Source organism: Equus asinus, chromosome 2, assembly GCF_041296235.1.
Source record: "Equus asinus isolate D_3611 breed Donkey chromosome 2, EquAss-T2T_v2, whole genome shotgun sequence".
In the NCBI taxonomy this organism is placed as follows: Eukaryota; Metazoa; Chordata; class Mammalia; order Perissodactyla; family Equidae; genus Equus; species Equus asinus.
The window spans coordinates 139,307,502-139,327,702 of record NC_091791.1 but is presented as its reverse complement, the minus strand read 5'-3'; the positions used below and the strand labels follow the sequence as shown (position 1 = coordinate 139,327,702).

Genomic DNA, 20,201 nt, shown 5'->3' with positions numbered 1-20,201 from the left:
CTCTTGGCTCCCTTGTCAAAAATTAGCTTTCCATAGATGTGACATAGATGTGCGAGTTTATTTCTGTGTGTCCTTTTTTGTGCGAGCACCATGCTGTTTCGGTTACTATAGCTTTGTAGTATATTTTGAAATCAGGGAATGTGATACCTCCAGCTTTGTTCTTTTTTCTCAGGATTCCTTCGGCCCTTTTGGGTCTTTTGCTGTTCCATATAAATTTTAGGATTCTTTGTTCTATTTCTGTGAAAAATGTTGCTGGAACTTTGATAAGGATTGCTTTGAATCTGTAGATTGCTTTAGGAAGTATGGACGTTTTAACGATGTTAATTCTTCCAATCCAAGAGCATGGAATATCTTTCCATTTCTTGTCTCTTCTTCAATTTCTTTCAACATTGTTTTATAGTTTTTAGTGTACAGATCTTTCACTTCTTTGGCTAAGTTTATTCCTAGGTATTTTATTCTTTTTGTTGCAGTTGTAAACGGGATTGTATCTTAATTTCTCTTTCTGCTACTTTGTTGTTAATGTATAGAAATGTAACCGATTTTTCTATGTTTATTTTGTATCCCGCAACTTTACTGTACTCATTTGTTATTTCTAAAAGTTTTTTTCATGGACTCTAGGGTTTTATACGTATAAAATCATGTCATTTGCAGATAGTGACAATTCCACCTCACTTTCAGTTTGGGTCCCTTTTATTTTTCTTGCCTGCTTGCTCTAAGATTGCAGTAATATGTTAAATAAGAGTGGTGAAAGTCGTTACCATTGTCTGTTCCCTTTCTTAGAGGGATAGCTTTCAGTTTTTCTCCATTGAGAATGATGTTAGCTGTGGGTTTGTCATACATGGGCTTTATTATGTTGAGGCACCTTCCTTCTATACCCATTTTATCCAGAGTTTTTCTCAAAAATGGATGCTGTATCTTGTCAAATGCTTTCTCTGCATCTATTGAGAGGATCATGTGATTTTTATTCTTTGTTTTGTTAATGTGCTGTATCACGTTGTTTGATTTGCAGATGTTGAACCATCCCTGCATCCCTGGAATAAATCCCACTTGATCATGGTATATGATCTTTTTAATGTATTGTTGTATTCACCTTGCTAGTATTTTGTTGAAGATTTTTGCATCAATGTCCATCAGTGATATTGGCCTGTAATTTTCTTTTTTTGTGTTGTCCTTCTCTGGTTTTGCTATCAGGATAGTGTTGGTTTCATAGAATGAGTTAGGAAGCCTCCCCTCCTCTTCAGTTTTTGGAAGAGTTTGAGAAGGATAGGTATTAAGTCTTCTTTGAATGTTTGGTAGAATTCACCAGGGAAGCCATCTGGTCCTGGACTTTTATCTTTTGGGAGGTTTTTGATTACTGTTTTGATCTCCTTACTGGTGACTGGTCTATTCAAATTTTCTATTTCTACTTGAGTCAGTTTGGGAAGGTTGTATGATTCTAAGAATTTATCCATTTCTTCTAGATTAGAGGATTTAACTTTCTTAGATGCCTCAGTTACCTTCTGCCACATACACTTCTCCTCCCCCAACCTTCCCAATGGAGTAATGTAACAACTTATGATTAAACTAATAATCAATGTTTACATTGTTTCTATTGTTTACAGCTGAACCAAGTATGATTGTATAACTTTTTGTTTTTTCTCTTGGCATTAATAATTGCCTCTTTTGGCCATTGGTTTAGTTCTTTCTGCACCTCTCACTAATTCATCTACAAACTTTCTGATAGAACTATAATTCCTCTCACTATGGTCAAACACATTAGGTCATCTGTTTCTCTCTCTTTCTCTCATTTTCTTGGCACTATCCTCCTTGTGGTGCTCCACTTCTCACTTCAGTTTGCACTAGTTGCTCCTCATAAGACCCTCCATGAGGGGCCAGCCCCGTGGCTGAGTGGTTAAGTTGGCACTCTCTGCTTCGGCGGCCCAGGGTTTCTCTGGTTCGGATCCTGGGCGTGGACATGGCACCACTCGTCAAGCCATGCTGAGGTGGCATCCCACATGCCATAACTAGAAGGACTCACAACTAAAAATACACAACTATGTACCAGGAGGCTTTGGGGAGAAAAAGGAAAAAATAAAATCTTTAAAAAAGACCCTCCATGAGCCCTGAGATTTCTTTTATCATATTCCTAAGAATTCTTTTTGCTGTTATCTTTACTTTCTCCTATGGTTTACATTTCTCAGTAGACTCCTGAGAAAGTCTGCATGTGGGTTGCATTTTTGGGAGTTAGCATATATGAAAATATATTTTTGTCCTCAGTCTTGGTGGATAGTTTAACTGGGTAAAGAATTCTAGAATGGAAATAAGTTCTCTCAGAATTTTAAAGGTACTGATCTTTCATACAGCGTTACTATTGAGAAGTCTGATGTCATTCTGACTCCTGGTTCTTTGCATGTGATATTCTTACAGTCTGACAGATTTTAGGATCTTCTCTTTATCTTTAGTGTTCTGAAATTTCAAAATGAATTGCCTTGGTATGGGTCTTTTTTCATTCACTGTGCCAGGGACCTAGTGGATCTGTTCAATCTAGATACTCATGTCCTTCAGTTACAAGAAATTTTCTTGCATAATTTCTGCAGCTTCAGGGGGCTTGCTATGGGCAATCTCATTGGTTGTCCAGTCCTTCAATACTGTTCATAAAGAATGCATTTGTTGAAGTTTTAAAAAAGATTTATATTTTCTTCTCTTTAAGTTTAATAAAAGAAAAGCTGATATCCCTTGTGGAAATTGTCTTATGGATATCATTATTATTTTTTCCTCTTGGAAAAATAGTAGATTCTGCCCTAGAAAAAGAAATGCCAAACTAGTAATGTTAAGGTTGGATACTGGGTATGCCTGGGTTTTAAACTTACAATGAATTAGCAATAATTTTATATTTGTCACTGACACCCGTCTAAAATATATATTCTGACTTTTAAGTACTGGAATTACCAAATTCTGTCTCCATGTGTAAAATAAAAATACCTGAGCCAATATTAATTAGTCATTCACTCTTCTGACTGGATTGAGGAGAAACTATGACAGGAAAAGCTAAACCTTATCTTCTTATATAAGAGACTTGGGAGGAGATACCAGTCAGGAACAGGGCCATATCCACTCTTGAGGCTGAGAACAGGGTTGGCAGGTGGAGGAAAGAATCTTAGAGGATGGAACCCAGGCCAGGTAGTGGTGAGATTAGGGAGGTGAAAGTCTTCCTTGCTCTGGTGATGCTTTGAAATCTTACTTTATAGTTCATAAGAATACACCAAACTACTGAACATAGGGACCAGATCATTGTCTGGTGATCGTGGCAGCAGCAGTGCTCATCAACTCTGCGGTCATTGTCTCCTATGTTCATCTTCAGAGATGTCCATTGTGAGGAGGGTGACTTCACCTGGCGGTGGGAGGAAGGAGGATGGGCTAGTGATACTATTTCCTTTCCCATGGCACCAAATACATGAGCCTCTTTCCCTTTGAGGGCCTGTGTGGGTACTTAATTTGGCTGAATCATATAAGTGGGGCAGGAAGGATTCAGATAAATAAGGCAGAAGCCACACTGTGACAATCTCACTCATTGTTCTTGGAGAAGAGAAACCTTGGAATTTGTGTTAGGTGCAGCCAAAAATGATCCAGGATATTAGGAGCTTACATACATTTGACTAGGACGTTGACAACTACGTGCAAGTGAAAGAGGTGGTTTGGGGGTGTGGCTGACACAGAAAGATACTTAGAATTGTTCCAAGAGAAGCAACATCAGTAATAGTGTGAGGAGTGAGTCAACCAGATTAATTACCAAATTCTGTCTCCATATGTAAGATAAAATAGTTGAGCCAATATTAATTAGACCTCTATCTTCTGATTGGGTCTTGGGAGAAACTAGTAATAATAAAATTTATATGACATTAGATATAATAAATAATATTAAAATAGTAACTAAAATGCTGTTCTAAGCTTTTTAACATGAATTGATGCTTTTGATCTCCATTAAAACTCAATGAGGTAGACACTACATTACCTCCATTTTACAGAGGAAGAAACTGTGTCAAAGAGAGGTAAAGTAACTTGCCTAAGCCCATGCCAATAGTTTCCAGCAACTTCAGAGCATGAATCCTCCTAAGGAAAAAAATGTGTCAAATCTATGATTTATGATTCTAAGAAGGAAAAGAAAGCTATTTCCTGAGTCTGTAGTGATGATAAGCTACTATGTGACTATGTGGGCCTCCGGCTCCTGACAGGAAATCCTACAACCCATTCACATTGCCTTGGGAAATCTGTTATATGTGCATGAAAACAATTAAAGTGTATTCAAATATTGGAGGGGAAACAAAGAGGATTATACTTGATATTTATTTCTTTTTTTTTTTTAAAGATTTTATTTTTTTCCTTTTTCTCCCCAGAGCCCCCCGGTACATAGTTGTATATTCTTCGTTGTGGGTCCTTCTAGTTGTGGCATGTGGGACGCTGCCTCAGCGTGGCTTGATGAGCAGTGCCATGTCCGCGCCCAGGATTCGAACCAACGAAACACTGGGCCACCTGCAGCGGAGTGCGCAAACTTAACCACTTGGCCATGGGGCCAGCCCCCTGATATTTCTTTTTTAAGAGCAATTACATAATGTTAATTTTATTTTAAGTGCAGGATATGTATTGTCTATTAATCAAGATTTTTAAAAAGTATATCACTCTATGTACCCTTTGCTGGCAAGCATGCACGCATAAAGAACTTGCTTCAGTTTCATTATTTAAAAAGATGCTTGGGGCTGGCCCAGTGGCACAGCGGTTAAGTGCACACGTTCTGCTTCAGTGGCCCAGGGTTTGCTGGTTCGGATCCCGGGTGCGGACATGGTACCACTTGGCAAACCATACTGTGGCAGGCGTCCCACATATAAAATAGAGGAAGATGGGCACAGATGTTAGCTAAGGGCCAGTCTTCCTCAGCAAAAAGAGAAGGTTTGGTAGCAGTTAGCTCAGGATTAATCTTCCTCAAAAAAAAAAAAGAAGATGTTCAAATCCCAATATTTTTGGCTCTGTATATTTCAAGCTAACGATTCTTTTATCAGGTTCATTTGGAAAATTACAGTAAATCTTCAGTCTTTTGCTAGTGTAGACCTGGGACGAAGGTGTAAGAAATCAGATAGAGTGTTAAAATTAATTTGCTCTCTCAAAAAATTTTTTAATATGGTACTATTTATATTCTTTGCTATTCTCCAGGGAAGGAAAGGGGAAAGGAAACAACGTTTACTTAGGTCTCATTATGTCACACAATTTCTGTACTGAAGTTCGTCATGCATTTGTCCTCTCTAGTCTCATGGGGTCATTGAGAGGCCATCTAGCACCTGATTAAAGCAGAGGCTGTGGCATCAGAGGTGCCAGGTTCAAATTCTAGTTCTAGCATTTAACGGCTTTGGGACCTTGGACAAGCCACATAATGCCTCTAAGCCTCAGTTTTACTCATGGCTTGTCTCGAGGAAGACATGAAATACTATAGGTAAAGCATTTAGCACAGGGCCTGACCATAAACATTGGCTATTATACCACCAGGGCCAAGGCTAAGGTGAGGGGAGTGAGGCATTCACTGCAAGTGCAAAATTTAAGGGGGTGCCCAAAAAACTCAGTAATGAGGATAAATCATATTTTAAATTAATGCAAAAAAATCCATGACCAACAAAATATCAAAATTTTCAATAAGGACAGGATCCAGTGTCCTGATTTTGGCTTTGCCCAGCTTCAAGGCTTGGTATGGTCCTGGATACCATAACGTGTATGTTGTACGTATTGTCGTGTAGTGCATATTGTTGGGTCTTTTTTGTTGTTGAGCGGAAGTGAAAGCTGTCTTTTCATTCTCCTGCTTGTGAGGATCACTGTTCAATAGCGTACCACTTGGCAGAGAAGCTGAAACAAGAGTGTCAGCTTATGTGAGGCTTCATTGTCTAAACTGTGGTATCATGACTGGCTAATACAAGGTACAGAAACACAAATGTTTGCTGAACTATACTGAACTGGGCCATTGTTCCATGAAATTTCAGAACAATTTAAAGACTGTATGTATATATTGTTGGCCTATTTTCTGAAAATCGTTGGAAAGAAACATTTTCCGAAATCAATGTGCAATGGAATTTTCCATAATGCTCCCTCCCCTTGCCGCTGAACTGGGTTTGGGATGAATCAGTTTTGTGATAAGGTTATTCTAGAATTTCTGGCCATAAATTCTTTGGACAAGTCCTCCTTTATTCCAGATTTCACTCTCTAGTGAATATTATGTTAAGGCTCAGTTATATGCTATTTGGACACAACTGAAGCTGACTTTGCCCTCCCATGCACACTAGCAATTATCTAAGTTGAGATAAGTAACACTTCCTAAATTATCACTACTAGGAAGAAGCTTCCAATATTTTATGCTTTCTCTGCTGGTTGTGCCAAATCTTCCTCCTTTTTTTCTCCCCAAAGCTACAGTACATAGTTGCACATCCTATTGTAAGTCATTCTAGTTCTTCTATGTGGGATGCTGCCACAGCACGGCCTGATGACCAGTGTGTAGGTCCATGTCCAGGATCCAAACTGGCAAACCCTGGGCCACCAAAGTGGGGCGTGCAAACTTAACCACTCAGCCAAGGGGCCGGCCCCTATAGTTACTTTTAAAAATCCTTGTGAGATGGATAGATTCTAATACATTCATAAGCAAAACATACTGTTTGAGAGAATTAGCCAACGCATTGAAGGAAAATTATTAGCAAAAACTCATAAGCCAATTACAGTTTACTCAAAACATGAAAAATCCATTATTTTTACATATAAAGGGAGGAAAGAGAGATTTTCTTAATTCTAAGATGTTACCATTATCAACAAAGAAAAGCCACAAAGAATAACATATATCGTATTAACTGGTTGTTAACCCAAGTTTTCAGTTGGTTATTAAGAGAATAATGTCCTAAGGTCTGAACCCCACCTTTGCTCAATGTAAGATTTCTCTTATTTGATGAAACACTTTAAAAAAGGAAATGGATATGGTGATGATGCAATTAATGGCAGAATTTAGATTGTTAGGCAGTGCAAAGTGAGTTTTGCGCTCTCCATTTCTTCACGACCCCAACAGTACATATAAAGACAGATGCTATTTTCTCCTATCTTGACAACGTTCACTTGGCACTAGGAACCTCTCTGTCAATCTTCTTTCTCACTTTCCCTATTCTGCCAGACTTCTCTGAAAAGTGACCCACGCTTGCTCTTGCATTTCTCTGGCAGCCAGTCTTTTCTTAACTCACAGCAATCGGATAACTAAAAAATACTCGTGCAGGTCACCAGTGACTTTCTATTCACTAACTGTTCTTGACTTTCTGCAGGACTTGTCACCTTGAACCTTTTCACCTGTGGCTTCTCTCACATTGCCCCTATCCTTACATCTCTGGTTCTTCCTCACTATTCCCTTTGAGGGGATGCTCTTCCTCTTTCTGGTCTCTGTATATGACCATTCCTTGCAGGTCAGTCCTTTGGTACCTTTTTATTAGTGAGGAACACTGTGTGACATCATGTGACACCTCTCACAAGGGATCTTGACACCCCACTGAGTGACAAGTCTTGGTTGGAATTGCTGAGAACAAGATAAATTGCTGACTCTTTATCCACTATACAGGGCTCACCACATTCTTGGCCAAACTGCCTACCGGCCTTTTTACAAACACCACCTTTGACCCATACGAGCCATTGACCTTTACCTAGATGAGCCTGCTCACTGGTCTCCTAGATGCCATGTACATCCTACCTTCATGACTAGTGATGATGCTGAGACGCAAGTAGGACCAGAACTCAGCTGTGGAATAAATCATTAAAAAAACCCACTTCACAGTGTCTATACTGCACGGGTTATTTGTACTTAATACTAGTTGATGAGTAGTACGACAGCCATCAAGTTTATAAAATTGCTGTCTTTGCTGAAACTATTTTTGGTAACCTTTGCCAGTAAAACATAATTTATGATAAATCCCAGCTTTTTAATTAAAGTAATGCAAAAAAAATCCATTTCCTATAATGAGTCACAAATAATTCTGGAAAAATAGATAGTTCTTTGAAATTTATCCTACAGAAATAATGTAAGAGCTGGAAAAAACTAGGGTAGGCTTAAATCATTGTGTACTAATTTTCATCCCCTCTGGATTCAAAATAAATTACCTGGAAAGGAAAAAAAAAGGTCAGAAGTGGGACATATGGATCTAAGTCAAGGCTACCGCGAAACTTCAGGACTCCTGTTGAGGAATTTGGAGTTTGAAAGAGCTACGATGATTTGTTTTCTTGCTAATGAGGCTTTTTAAATTTTGGATTTTACTTACATTAATTGGTACGATTTTTAAGAAGGAAATTAAAGTCACTCTAAATAGAAGGGTGTACATATGCGGCAAGGGCCGCTCACTTGCCGGCTCCTCTCCTTCTCTACCCTCCAGAGTGATGGAGTCTTGTAGCAAATGAAGCACAAAGCTGTGCTGTGAAGGCCAGGGGAGTAGCAGCAGGGAATTTCCTCTGTCTTACACGTGTTCTACTCTGAGGAATATAAGGATTGCTGTCACCCTCCTAGGAAGCCAGGAATGGGTGCCTCTGACTCAAGAGAGAGTGACAGAATAGAGCTTGGACCAGAGGAGAGAGGGGAATAGTATTCAGAGAGGGGAAATGAGACACAGGGGACTGTCTTGTGCCCCTCTGAGATGAGTACCCTACACACTGGAAGGCAACCCGATGGGGACAGTCAAGAAACACTTTGAACCTTTCTGGGGACTCTTGATGATGGGCTCTGGGTTGGATTGGGCACTTTCCGGTAACACCTACACACCTTTGCAGACATAGTGGCAAGTTACATATATTTCAAGTATATTTTCAGTGGTAGAAATGGGAAGCTGAGTGATACTGTTATCACTACGACACAGGATTCAGTTCAATACATACTGAATGCATACCATGTGCCAGGCAGTGGGAATCTAATGAAGAAAATGAAAAAATAATCATTGAGGCTTTACAGCACTAAAGGGATGCTATTAGGTCAGATCTCCACATCACAGGTCTCAAGACCATGCTCTCTTCTTATCACAGTGGCAATTTCACATGTGCCTGTGATTATCTGATTCATGTGTCTCAGGCTGTAAACTCCATGTGAGCAGGGAGTGGTGTCTTTTTCTTCTTCACCATTGTGTATAAGATCTAAGCATAGTTTCTACCTTTTGACAGGCACCCAATAAATATTATTGACTGAATGAGGGTTATGATGCATTAATCCTTTGTGGGAGGTATTATCCTTTTTATAGGTGTGGAAACAGCCGTAGAATATCCGAGATCACACCAAAGTAACTGCTGGAGAGAGGATTCCAAAACAGCTCAGCCTGACTCCACAATCCAGGATCTTTCTACCAGGTCTTGCTCCTTCCCCTGGGTTGGAAGGGACACAAGCTGGTGGGGGAGACCGACAGGAACACCTGTACTGGGTAAAGACTAGCTACACGAAAAAAGGTAGGAAGCTAAGACGGCGAGGCGAGCAAAGGGCGGGGGGGGGGGGTGGGTGGGTGGGTGGGAGCAGAGTCCCCAACTCTGCTTAAATCCCGCCCATCCAGAAGAAGCAAAATTATGAGTGGATCGGCTTGTGTATCCCGCTCAGAATCCAAATTGAGAGGAAGGTGGAAAGAGTTAGGACGCTCTGGGAGGGGGATGAGGCAGAAGGGAGGAGGAAGCCTGTGCAGAAGAGGAGTGGCGGCAGTTCTTTCTTGCGTCGTGTCTGTTGCGCCGAGACATGATCCTTGGTCCCAGCGGCGGGTGTCAAGGGGATTCATTAAACGGCACTTGGCAGCCGCGCGGGTCAGTTCACCTGCACAGGTGGAGTATCAACGCGCGAGCTGCTGATTAGACAGTGGCCTAATGAAACAACTTCTCCCCAATTTGGAAGGGAGTGGGGGAGATAAATAACGCTTTGGGTGGCAAAGAGGCTTAGTAAACAAGGGGTGTTAGGGCTCCGAAGAGAATTACAAGGCAGCCACCATGGCTATTATCTTAATCAGGCACCATTTCAACCCCTCTCCCTCCAAGTCAACCAGCCCTACAACAGGATTTATTTTCCAATAAGCGAAATCCCCGCCCGCCAACTCGGAGCCGCTGGGAGGAGAGCTCCGGGGGAAACAGCAGCGACGAGAAGAGGCTATTTTGGGTGTGGGAACGCGGAGGGAGGAGGGGCGGCGCCGCCAGGCTGGGCGCGGGCGCGCGGGGAAAGCCTCCAGCTCGGGCTGCCACGGCAACCGCGTCCAGGCAACGCGCCCGGAAGCGGCTCGGGCGGCGCGCGGCGGCTCGCGCCCCCCGGGAGCCGCGAACCCGGCCGGGCCGCGCGCCGGGCCAGGCGACAGGCGCGCGCTGATTGGCCGGCGCTCCCCGCGGCGCGGACCCGCAGCCGGGCGCCCAGCACAGCCCGCGCCAGCGGCCACCGCACCCAGCCGCGCCGGCGAGGACATGGGCAGCCGCGGCGCGCCCGCCCCCCGCGCCGGTGAGTGCCGCGCCCCGGGCCCCCGGCTGGGCATCCTCCGCTCCCCGGCGGCGGGAGCTCCCTGGGACCGCCGGTGACCTTGGGGCAGCCGCGGGGTGGAGAGACTTGGGGGAGACAGAGAGAGCTGCGCGTGGCCCATGTGACGAGCTGCCGGCGAGGGGGTTAACTGCATGCTGACGCCGAGGGATGAAGTTGGGCACAGAGCGCAACTGGCATTGCATTTTTGCGGGGGCTGGTGGGGAGGTTGCATGCTAGGAAACCGACAGAAGCCCCGAGGGACTGTTTGGGGGAGCTGGGGTGGTGCACAGATTGCCAGAGGGTAGAGGTAAGTCAGCCACCCCACCACTCAGAGCTGAATGACCTTGGACAGGTTAACCTCTCGGCACCCCCCGCTTCCACTTCTTTCTCATCTTTAAAAGGAGAGCCTTGAGCTCCTTGCAGTTCCACGGAGCTCTCGTGCCATTGTACTGGGAGCTGAGAAAGGACCCCAAAGTACCGTGCTGCAAGTACAAGATATTCAAGGCTTAACCGTGTTTTTCTACAAGGGGTTTCCATTAATTGGCTCTCAAAGTGGCCAGAAATGTTACAGTTTCATGGAAGATTATGGAGAGAAAGCAGTGAGCAGTCCAAAAAGTATCGTCTCTAGATGCACGAGTTAAGAGCTCTTGAGTGCTCCAAAGTCATGAACACAATCAGGGTTAATACTCCTGAGTTCTTCTTTCCTGTAGTCAGTCTAATAGGAAACTTTGTATTTGAACAGGTAAAATCAAAACCCAATAGTGGCAGGCAGCAGCGAATTAAGTGAGTCATTTCTTCAGTATGCACGAGGTTGTGTGTGCGCGAGCGCGCATGCCTTGCTGTGCTCACGCCCTCAGCTTAAAGTCTGTGTATGTCAGTGTTAGAAATTATTTCATAGGAGTAACCAGAAATGATGCTAGAATGATTTGAATCCACAGAAGAGCAGCTCTCTCAGAAGCAGGGGCAAACATTTGTGGCCTGCTCTTTAAATATGAGTTGGGCTTGTGAAAGTAAGTGTCTTCTTTACTGACAACCATGCCTGGGATTTGCACATTGCGTCGGCCTGCGGGGCACACCCTGGAGTGTGTGTGTGTGAGAAGGGAGCTCCTGAGACCCAGTCGGCTCTGACACCTCTTCTCTTTTTAGGCACTCAGCTCCTTTCTGGATTCTCCTTTCACAAACTTCCCTCTGCCAAGGAGGGGGAAGGGAGGAAATGCCTTGGCCCTCTTACGGGTCCCTGGGTCACCCCTTCTGGCTTGCTGCTCCAAGGCTGCCCTTGATATTCATTCCAATCTGGTTTCATCTGTGCAAAAATGTGGGTTGGGAAGACATTTTCAATGTTAATGAATAAGCTTCTGCAGGCGTGTTTACCTGAGGGTTTAATAATCTTTAATGGTTAACATGTTAGAAATCTGATAGCATTCAGATAGAAAAATCCTTACTGCCCAGGAATTCAACCACCAAGCCGTACAAACCTTTAATGAATCACACCTCATTACACCTGGAACCCTCAGGAACAAGCTATTTAGCCTTTTCTCTCTCTAGACCCCTAACCTGTGTGTCCCCATCCTGTCTCTTGTTTCTTCCATCCTGCAGCCACACTCCTGTATTTTCATTTTTCTGCAGCTAAGCCCGTCTCCTGTCCCTTCCCCGGCACCACAACTTCCCTCAGAACAGCGCTCTGCCATCTCCCTGGAGCAGGGGTTGGCCCTCTCTGGCTTCTCAGTGCCACCTCCAAACCATTAATCCATCGCCACCAAAGTGTCCTCGTTAGAAGGTCGTGCAGTCTTCTTGTGCCCCAGACCTTCCTTCTTGTCTTCTGGGTCCGTGCTTGCCAAGCCTCGTGGCTCCTTGGAATCACCTGGAGCATTTTGAAAAATGTGGCTCTTTAGACTCCCCCAAACATACCAAATTAGAATCATCAGGGTGGGCAAGACCTACAGATCCTTATTTTAAAAACAAACCCGAAAAGAAGAAGAGGAGGAGAGAAAACAGAGGTCCCCGGGTGATGCAGGTGTACACCCAGGTTTGAGATTCGCTTCACTTGATGCTACAAGAAAGTAACATCATGAGCAGCTGGCTTGATTCACTACTCTGTCTCTTGCCGGTGACTTTGGGGTTTCTGCTGAGGCTCTGTTAACTCATTGACCTTGACATTCTTCAAGGTCCTCAACATCAACTCCTATGTCTTTAGTTTCCACTTTTCTTCAGCCACTCCCGCTTGGTCTTGTTTTAGTCTTCGGAATTTTTTCCACCTTAAGACCTGGACTCCAAGTTGGACTTCAGCCTGCTTAGCTGAGTCTTTCCACCCACTGCACCAGATTTTAACCATCACTGAGGACTCTGGTCCCTTAATCGCTGGCTGTTCCCATCCCTTTATGGCTCCATTTCTCCACTTGGAGCCTCTATGTTGCCAGCCATTTCAGTTCTGTCTGGAATCCCAGAATCTTTTGTCTTAACATGTTGGACTTCTCATATTCCAGTCCTCAATCCCAAAATCACCCTCATTATCTGCTTTTTCTTTGCCCAGCCTGCCAAATTAACTAGGAGAAAGTCACAAAGACCTTCCGACTGGTTCCATTGCAAATTTATGCTGGCTCTAATTTCACCTAGGTCTTGCTTTTCTATGAAAAAGAAAATCCATCTTTTATTAGCTCCCGACTGCATTCCTTTAGAAGTTATGCCAGACTTTTCCATGCCTTAAACTTCCAGTTAGTTTCCTTCCAGGAGATCTCCTTTTTTCATTGAAAAGTTTAAGGATGTCCACATCCTACTTTATTGGCCTCTGCCTCAGTGTAAGTTCCCAATGTACCCTCGTCAACACCTCAGGAAGTTTTCTTTACCCATCTTTGTCCTTCTTTATTTCCTCTTTGTCCAAGGAGGAAAGTGTCTACAATGCCCTTCCCAAGATTAACCCACATACACTCCACATTCTGCATTCTCTGGACTGTTCCCCGTCCTTCTTGCCTCTTTTGGGAACCTGCTCCATTTGTTATTCCCTTTCTCCACTTTCCTTGGTCCCTCCATCCTCTGCCTCAACCCTCATCCCACCATATATTCGAGTCATTCTTTTCATAATAAAAGAACTTAGAGTCACAGCTCTGTCCAATAGAACTTTCTGTGATGATGGAAATATTTTATATCTTTGCTGTCCAGTGTCCAATATGGTAGTCACTAGTCACATGTGACTACTGAGCATGGGAAATGTGGCTAGTATGATTGAGGAACTGAGTTTCAAATTTCTGTTTATTATATTCAATTTAGATGGTCACACAGGGCTGATGTATCGGGCAGCACATCTGCACCCTGCTACTGTGTTGAATGTCCTCAGGTTTCCCTCCTTTGCCCACTTCCTTCTCCTGGCCTTGCCCTCGCCTTTCTGTTGAAACTGCTTTCTTATACGGCTCCAGTCGGGGGTCCTGGTTGCAGGGCTGAGGCCTTTTCTCTGTCACCCTCCTCCTGGATTTCTGCCCTGCATCTGCTGCTGGCGGTCACCCTCCTCCTGAGCGTCTCTCTTTCCTTGTCTCCATGTCACTGGTTATCTACCTGCAACCCGGACTTCATTGTCTCCTTTTTCCTCTTGACTTCTGATCGTGGGATCCTGTGGGATCCTGTCCTTGGCCTTTTCCTCTTCCTTTCCTGGCCTCCTCCCTTCTCCCTCTCCCAGTCAACCTCTCCCCCAGCCAACATTAGTTGTTAATGGGCAGTTACCCTGTGCCTCACTGAGCACCACGGGTCGCTTGTATTACGTCCTTGAATGCTTGTTCCAACTCTATGAGGCAGACACACTTATCATTCCTGTTATGCAGGTGAAGAGACTGAAGCAGAGAGAACTGAGAATAACTTAAGTGAGTCACTGGTTTTTAGGGAGCCGACCTGAGAAAGGAACTCCGCGTCTGACCTTAGAGCCCTTCTTTTAAGCAGGTTTTACTCAGGCCTCCCAGATGCCTTCAAATCTACATGTCTGGCCCTGCCCTCTCCCAAATTCCATTCAGAATTTGATACCCAGAAGCCTGACTATTTTGTCTCTAAATAGCTCTTCATCCTAGCTTCCTTAGTCATTTTTCCCTTTTTAACTTTTTATTTTGAAATAATTCAGATTTACAGAAAACTTGCAAGTGTAATTTAAATAATTCCCAAATTCTATAAATATCAACTATTTATCACACTTGCTTTATCCTTCTCGCTTTGTCACATTCTCTGTCTCTCCTCACACTCATATCCATACCCACACCCACACACGTGTGTATATATACACACGTGGACACACATGTACACACACGCAAACACATACCTGTGTTGTGATTCTTCCTGAACCATTTCAGAGTAAGTTGTAGACTCGATGCTCCTTTACCTCTGCCTCCCAAATTCTTCAGTTTAGATTTCCTAAAAAACAAGGATATTTTCTTGCATAACAAGCATCCAAAATCAAGAAACTAACATTGATTCTGTGCGATTATCTAATCTACCGACCTTATTCCAGTGTCACCAATAGTCCTAATAATGTCCTTTATAGCAAAAGAGAGTGAAAAAAATTTTTTTAAAAAGTCTCAGGCTGGCCTGGTGGCATAGTGGTTAAGTTCATGCACTCTGCTTAAGTGGCCTGGGGTTCATGGGTTTGGATCCTGGGCACAGACCCACACACTGCTTATCGAGCTATTCTGTGGTAGTGTCCCACATACAAAATAGAGGAAGATTGGCACAGATGTTAACTCAGGGACAATCTTCCTCAAGCAAAAAGAGTAAGATTGGCAACAGATGTTAGCTCAGGGCAAATCTTCCTCAGCAAAAAAAAAAGTCTCTTCCTAATCCAGGGTCCAATCAAGGGTCTTGTGATGTGTTAGTTGTGCCTCTTTAGTCCCTTTAATCTGGGTGGTTCCTCAGTTCTGTCTTTGGTGACCTTGACACTTTGGAAGGGTACAGGCTGGTTATTTTGTAGAATACCCTTTAACTTGGGTTTGTCTAGTGTTTTCTCATGGTAGGTTCAGGTTATCCATTATTAGGGAGGCATCCCACGGGGAGATACCGTGTCCCTCTCAGTGTGTTCCTTAGTGCTTTTCCTGCTATCGTCATCCTCTCTATGATCTGCCCTCAATCACTTGGGTTATTCTGACTTTTCTCCTCTTCACACTCCCACATCCAGTTGGTCGTTGAGTGTTGAGGTGCTGCTTGCACAGTGTCCCTCGATTTGTCCCTTCCTTTCTGTTCCTCCTGTCTCTCTCCTGTTTCACACTGTCGTGGAGTCAAGGCCTCCACACACGGTCCCAGGGACTGTCCTAGTCGTATCTTCCACTGCTTACCAGTAGGAAGCTGGGTGCCCAGTCATTTCCACTAGTCAGTACTTCCTCTGCTTTGTCCTCCCTCCCTCCTTTCTCAAGCTGCCCTGCCTTTACTTGTCCCAGCCCTTTGAATATCCAACTCAAATGCCTGCTCCTCAAATGCTTGAACTGACGGCCCAGTTCAAACGGATCCTACCCGTCTGCCCAGAGGCGACACCTGGTCTGTACCACTCATGTGGCAAGTACCAGGCTCTCCACTCTTGCATGGTGGCTTGTCTGTTTTATTTCCCTATTGAATTGAAGCTCCTGATTGCGGGGGCTGTCTCTCATTCAGCACTGTAGCGGCTCAGTGAATATTTGTTGATTGGACTAAATTACTTGATTAAAATTATTAAGCGAATGTACATGATGACCTTAGAGTTGTCTGCTAGCAATGGTACACGATGGTGGGTATGAGACCCATGCTTTAACTCCAAGAGTCAGGTGGATGTTGGTTCAAAGTGAGGCCTTTTAGCAAAACGATGGATAATTCAAAAAGGTATTTCCATGCTATAAGTGGGATAAATGATTTTCACCATGACATCTTAACTTTGTATATGCGAGTCAAGACAAAGAAAGGACACATTTGATTAAAAAAAAAAGAGTAGAGAAACCTAACATAGCATATTAAAAATGGCCTGTCTATTTCTTCACACCTCAAATGAGCAGCTGAATGTGTGAGGAGCAGTTTCTCAGGCTCACATCCTCCCTTCCCAGCCTTCTGAGCCCTCCAACCACCTGTTTCTGTCCTCTTCATTGTCTAGCCGACTCGCTCTCCTCTCTCCCCCTCTCCCCTCTCTCCCATCAGCGCTGCCTTGCTCTCTCCACACTCCCTTCACTCTTTCTCGCCTCGCCTGTGTTTCACTCTTCCTGCCTCTTCCTTTCCTTAATAAGTCTTGTATTTCCCTCCCTCTCCCTATGTTGATTATTTTATTTTTTGACTTATTGATTGTGGTTTTATGTTCCATGGGTTTTCAATATAAAAGGAGGTGAAAAAAGATAAAACAATTGCTTTTTACTATTCGATGGTCTTCTGTTGATTTTTCCCCCATGGTTCAGTGGTTCTTGGTATTTTAAAAGCGTAGTTATCTGTGATAATAAAGTGCCTTATTTGATTATCTTTCTGGTACACCAGGAAAGTTACCAGGAGTGTGCTGGTTGACAAACATCAAAAGGCCTGAATTCTTCAGTCTCAAGGCAAAATTGGTATTTGAGATAAGGAATCAGATTTCAGGGTGGTGAGTTGTTGAGGGTATTGAAACGACAGCGTTCCTCCTCCAGGTGTGCCTGCTCTTGGTGGCTGATGGTCACCTTTTTTCCCTCTTCAGGATGCTTTTGTGTAGATGACATCTCCTCTGGATAAAGTAGCTACAGCAGTGACGGCAGGAGATTCTGCTGCCTAGCTGAGCGGGGCTTAAATGAAAAGCGTGTTTATGTGGGAGAGAATGTGTGGGGGTTGCTTTTGCATTATGGAATTCTTAAAATTGTTTAACCGGGACGATGTTATTCAGAAACCCTTGGTGCCTTCAGCTTGTTTTTTGTTTATTTCAGATTTCTTTTTTCCCCATTTTTAATTATCTCTGGAAGGGCTCAGGAGTCCTCCCCTGCTCTCTCTAAAATAGTTGTAAAATTAATGTACTGATCTCAAGTCATTACTCCAAATAAAAGAGTCTCTCATCGTCTGCCACGATCAGCAGAGAAGTCCAGGCCCCTCTCGCTGAGTGTGGGAAAGAGGGCATGGACCGGAGGCTGGGTCTTTCTTCCAAGCCCAAATCCTTAACTCTGCAGCCAGAGATTCACATAGGGTAGAACCCAAAAGTCACAGCCAGCACTGTGTCTGCGTGAGCGTACAGAGTCACACGTTCCCCTCCTCTGTGCGATCCTCGGTGCCTCTGGGGGTGTCGGGGGTTTAGTAGGTAGAGAGTTTACACCAGCTTTCAATAATATTTTTTCTGTTCTAGCTGTTGCATTTGGCAGATTCCCTTTTTAACATTCGGTAATGTGTCTTTTCTAATGCTAGAAAGAAAAGTTGCCAAATATAGCTGTTGATCACAATAAAACACCCTAAAAGTAACGTGAAGACACTTCTCTAGTGGTGTGGGTGCCTGCATGTGTGAGTGCCCATGCACATGAAGGGGCAACCCGAAGCAGGCTGCCAAGCTCACAGCTGGAAGGGACCTTGAGCCAGCAATTGATATGTCATTTGGGCAGAGCAACTCAATAATTAAAGTGATGGACCTTACCAAATTAGACAAACAAGCGAATGAACAAATATTTATGAGGGTTTGTGATGGGGCACTGTGCTGGGCTTCACGGGGGTTACAGATTCGTATGATATGTCCCTGCTGTCCCATAGCAGCTCAGTTGGGGAGACATAATCTATGAAAAGTTCAAATAACAATAGAAGATTTAAATAGCATTTCAAAATAGCTGTTATTAATAGATGGGAACAAAAACGAATCTGTTTTTGCAGGGGTTCTCCTAAAAACGTTAGCATCATTCTAAACTGTGGAGAGTGGATTAAAGCAACATCGGTGGCCATTCCTTGGGTTCTAGGGGTCCAGATGATTCCAGTCCATTTGTGAATCCGTCTGGACCCGGCGGAGGCCACGTGTATGTTGCAGTTTTACTGGATCTCATCGGTGATGCAGTGATCTCCACACTGGCTGCAAGGCCACCTGTAAATGTTGTGAGCATTTTCAAGTTCATTTTTTATGGATCAGAAGTACAGCCACTCTTCACCTTTCTACCTTCAACAGAATTCCCCCTGTGAATGTGTCAGAGTGGAGGGGAAAGAAAACAAGTCTTGCAAAGTGGGATCCAGGCCACTTTTTTACAAAAGGCATTAGAAGTAACTACCTTGGGACCCTGTGGAGGGACTCACACTGTCCCTGGAGCCTAAGGCTTTTGGACTCCTGTGCTAGTGGCCCCACTGATGGCAGCCCCAAGCCGCTGGACCTGTACACGTGGCTGATGCCCTGGGATTTGGTCAGGCCAGGGCTTCGATGAGGCCTTTACTGAGGGTTCTAGGCTTAAGCCTCATTATGTGCCGACAAGGGAGTGGGTAAAAATTAACAGCAAACTGGGAGTAATTGTTCAATCGATATAGAGTTGCAGTTTTGGAAGATGGCGAAGTTGTAGAGATCTGTTACACCATAATGTGCATGTAGTTAACACTGTGCTGTACACTTAAAAATGTTTAAAATGGTAAATTTCATTTTATGTATTTTTAACCACAGTAAAAAAAATTAATAGCCAACTTATTTTAATTGGACCATATCATCTTTTAAACCCAGAATCAACCTTATCTCTTGGGTTTTGATAGCTCTATGGGCAATTTCTGTGGGTTTTTTTTCTCATTGATTTATTCTTTTATTCGAGAAATTTTTGCTTAAATTTTTGTCATTGTGAAAATAGCACACATAAACATTGGTTTATTTTTAAGTGGGGGCAGGAGGAAGTAATTTTCTCTCTTTTTAAATGGTACAATGAAATATTAATGGAGAAATAAAACATTATACGTTTAGTTGAAGCCCCCGGTATTCCTCTGTCTGATGTCCTCTAACCCCCACTCAGAGATAAATATGACCCTGATGTGGTGTTTGTCATTTCCATATTCGTCTCTAGATGTTATAAATTTGGCATATTATTTGGCATATTTAAACCTTTATAAAAATGTCACCATAGTGTTCATATCCTCTTTTACCTTGCTTTTTTACTTTATATATTTGCGAGATTTATTCATGTTGGGACATGTAATTCTAATCTATTTCCACAACTGTTTGTTCTTTCGTTGCATGAATAGATCATGGTTTATTCATCCGTTTGCCTAACGATGGGTGTTCAGTCCTCCCTCCACCTACTTTTTTGCTCTTAGAAACAACAGTACCTTAAGTATTCTTGTAAATGTCTCCTTGTGAACGTGTTTGAGAAGTTCTTTGGGTATTTCTTAGCAGTGGAATCATTGGGTCATGGGGTTTGTTCATCTTCAGCTTTAGTAGATATTGAAGATTGCTTCCCGAAGTGGTGGTACCAATGCCCATTCCCATCTGGTGTTCTTGTCGTTCCATACATCTTCCTGTCATACGTGATCTTGTCACACTTGATTTTTGCCATTCTGATCAGATGAAGTGATATCTCTTGTGATTTTATCTCTTGCGGCAAATTAGATTTATTTTATAATTTGCTTCTACTGGCCAGAACAGAGCCATTGGTTTAAGAAAGCTTGTTAAAGTTCTTATTCTATCTTCAATATCCTTTTGAGATTTATCTAAGCCAGACAACCATTTACAAATCTATTAAATGAATTAAAAGTTAGATTAGAAAATAAGTGTCTTATTCCAGTGAACAGAACAACCTCTGAAGTGATTTGGTGTCACAATCCC

The 20,201-nt window shown here is 43.2% G+C and overlaps 1 protein-coding gene across 4 annotated transcripts in view; it reads left to right on the top strand.

Annotated features, from left to right (window-relative positions):
• The first annotated feature begins 9,289 nt into the window (after positions 1-9,289).
• The window catches only part of FAM81A (family with sequence similarity 81 member A), a 62,565-nt gene continuing 51,653 nt past the window's right edge, over positions 9,290-20,201 (top strand). Inside the window, exon 1 of one of the 4 annotated variants that reach the window (XM_044764792.2) lies at positions 9,290-9,462. The gene's annotated coding sequence lies outside the window, so the exon portion shown is untranslated. Of the gene's footprint in view, positions 9,463-10,313; positions 10,481-20,201 lie in introns of those variants that run through there. The other 3 variants (XM_070500683.1, XM_044764791.2, XM_014851118.3) reach the window with 3 other exon arrangements.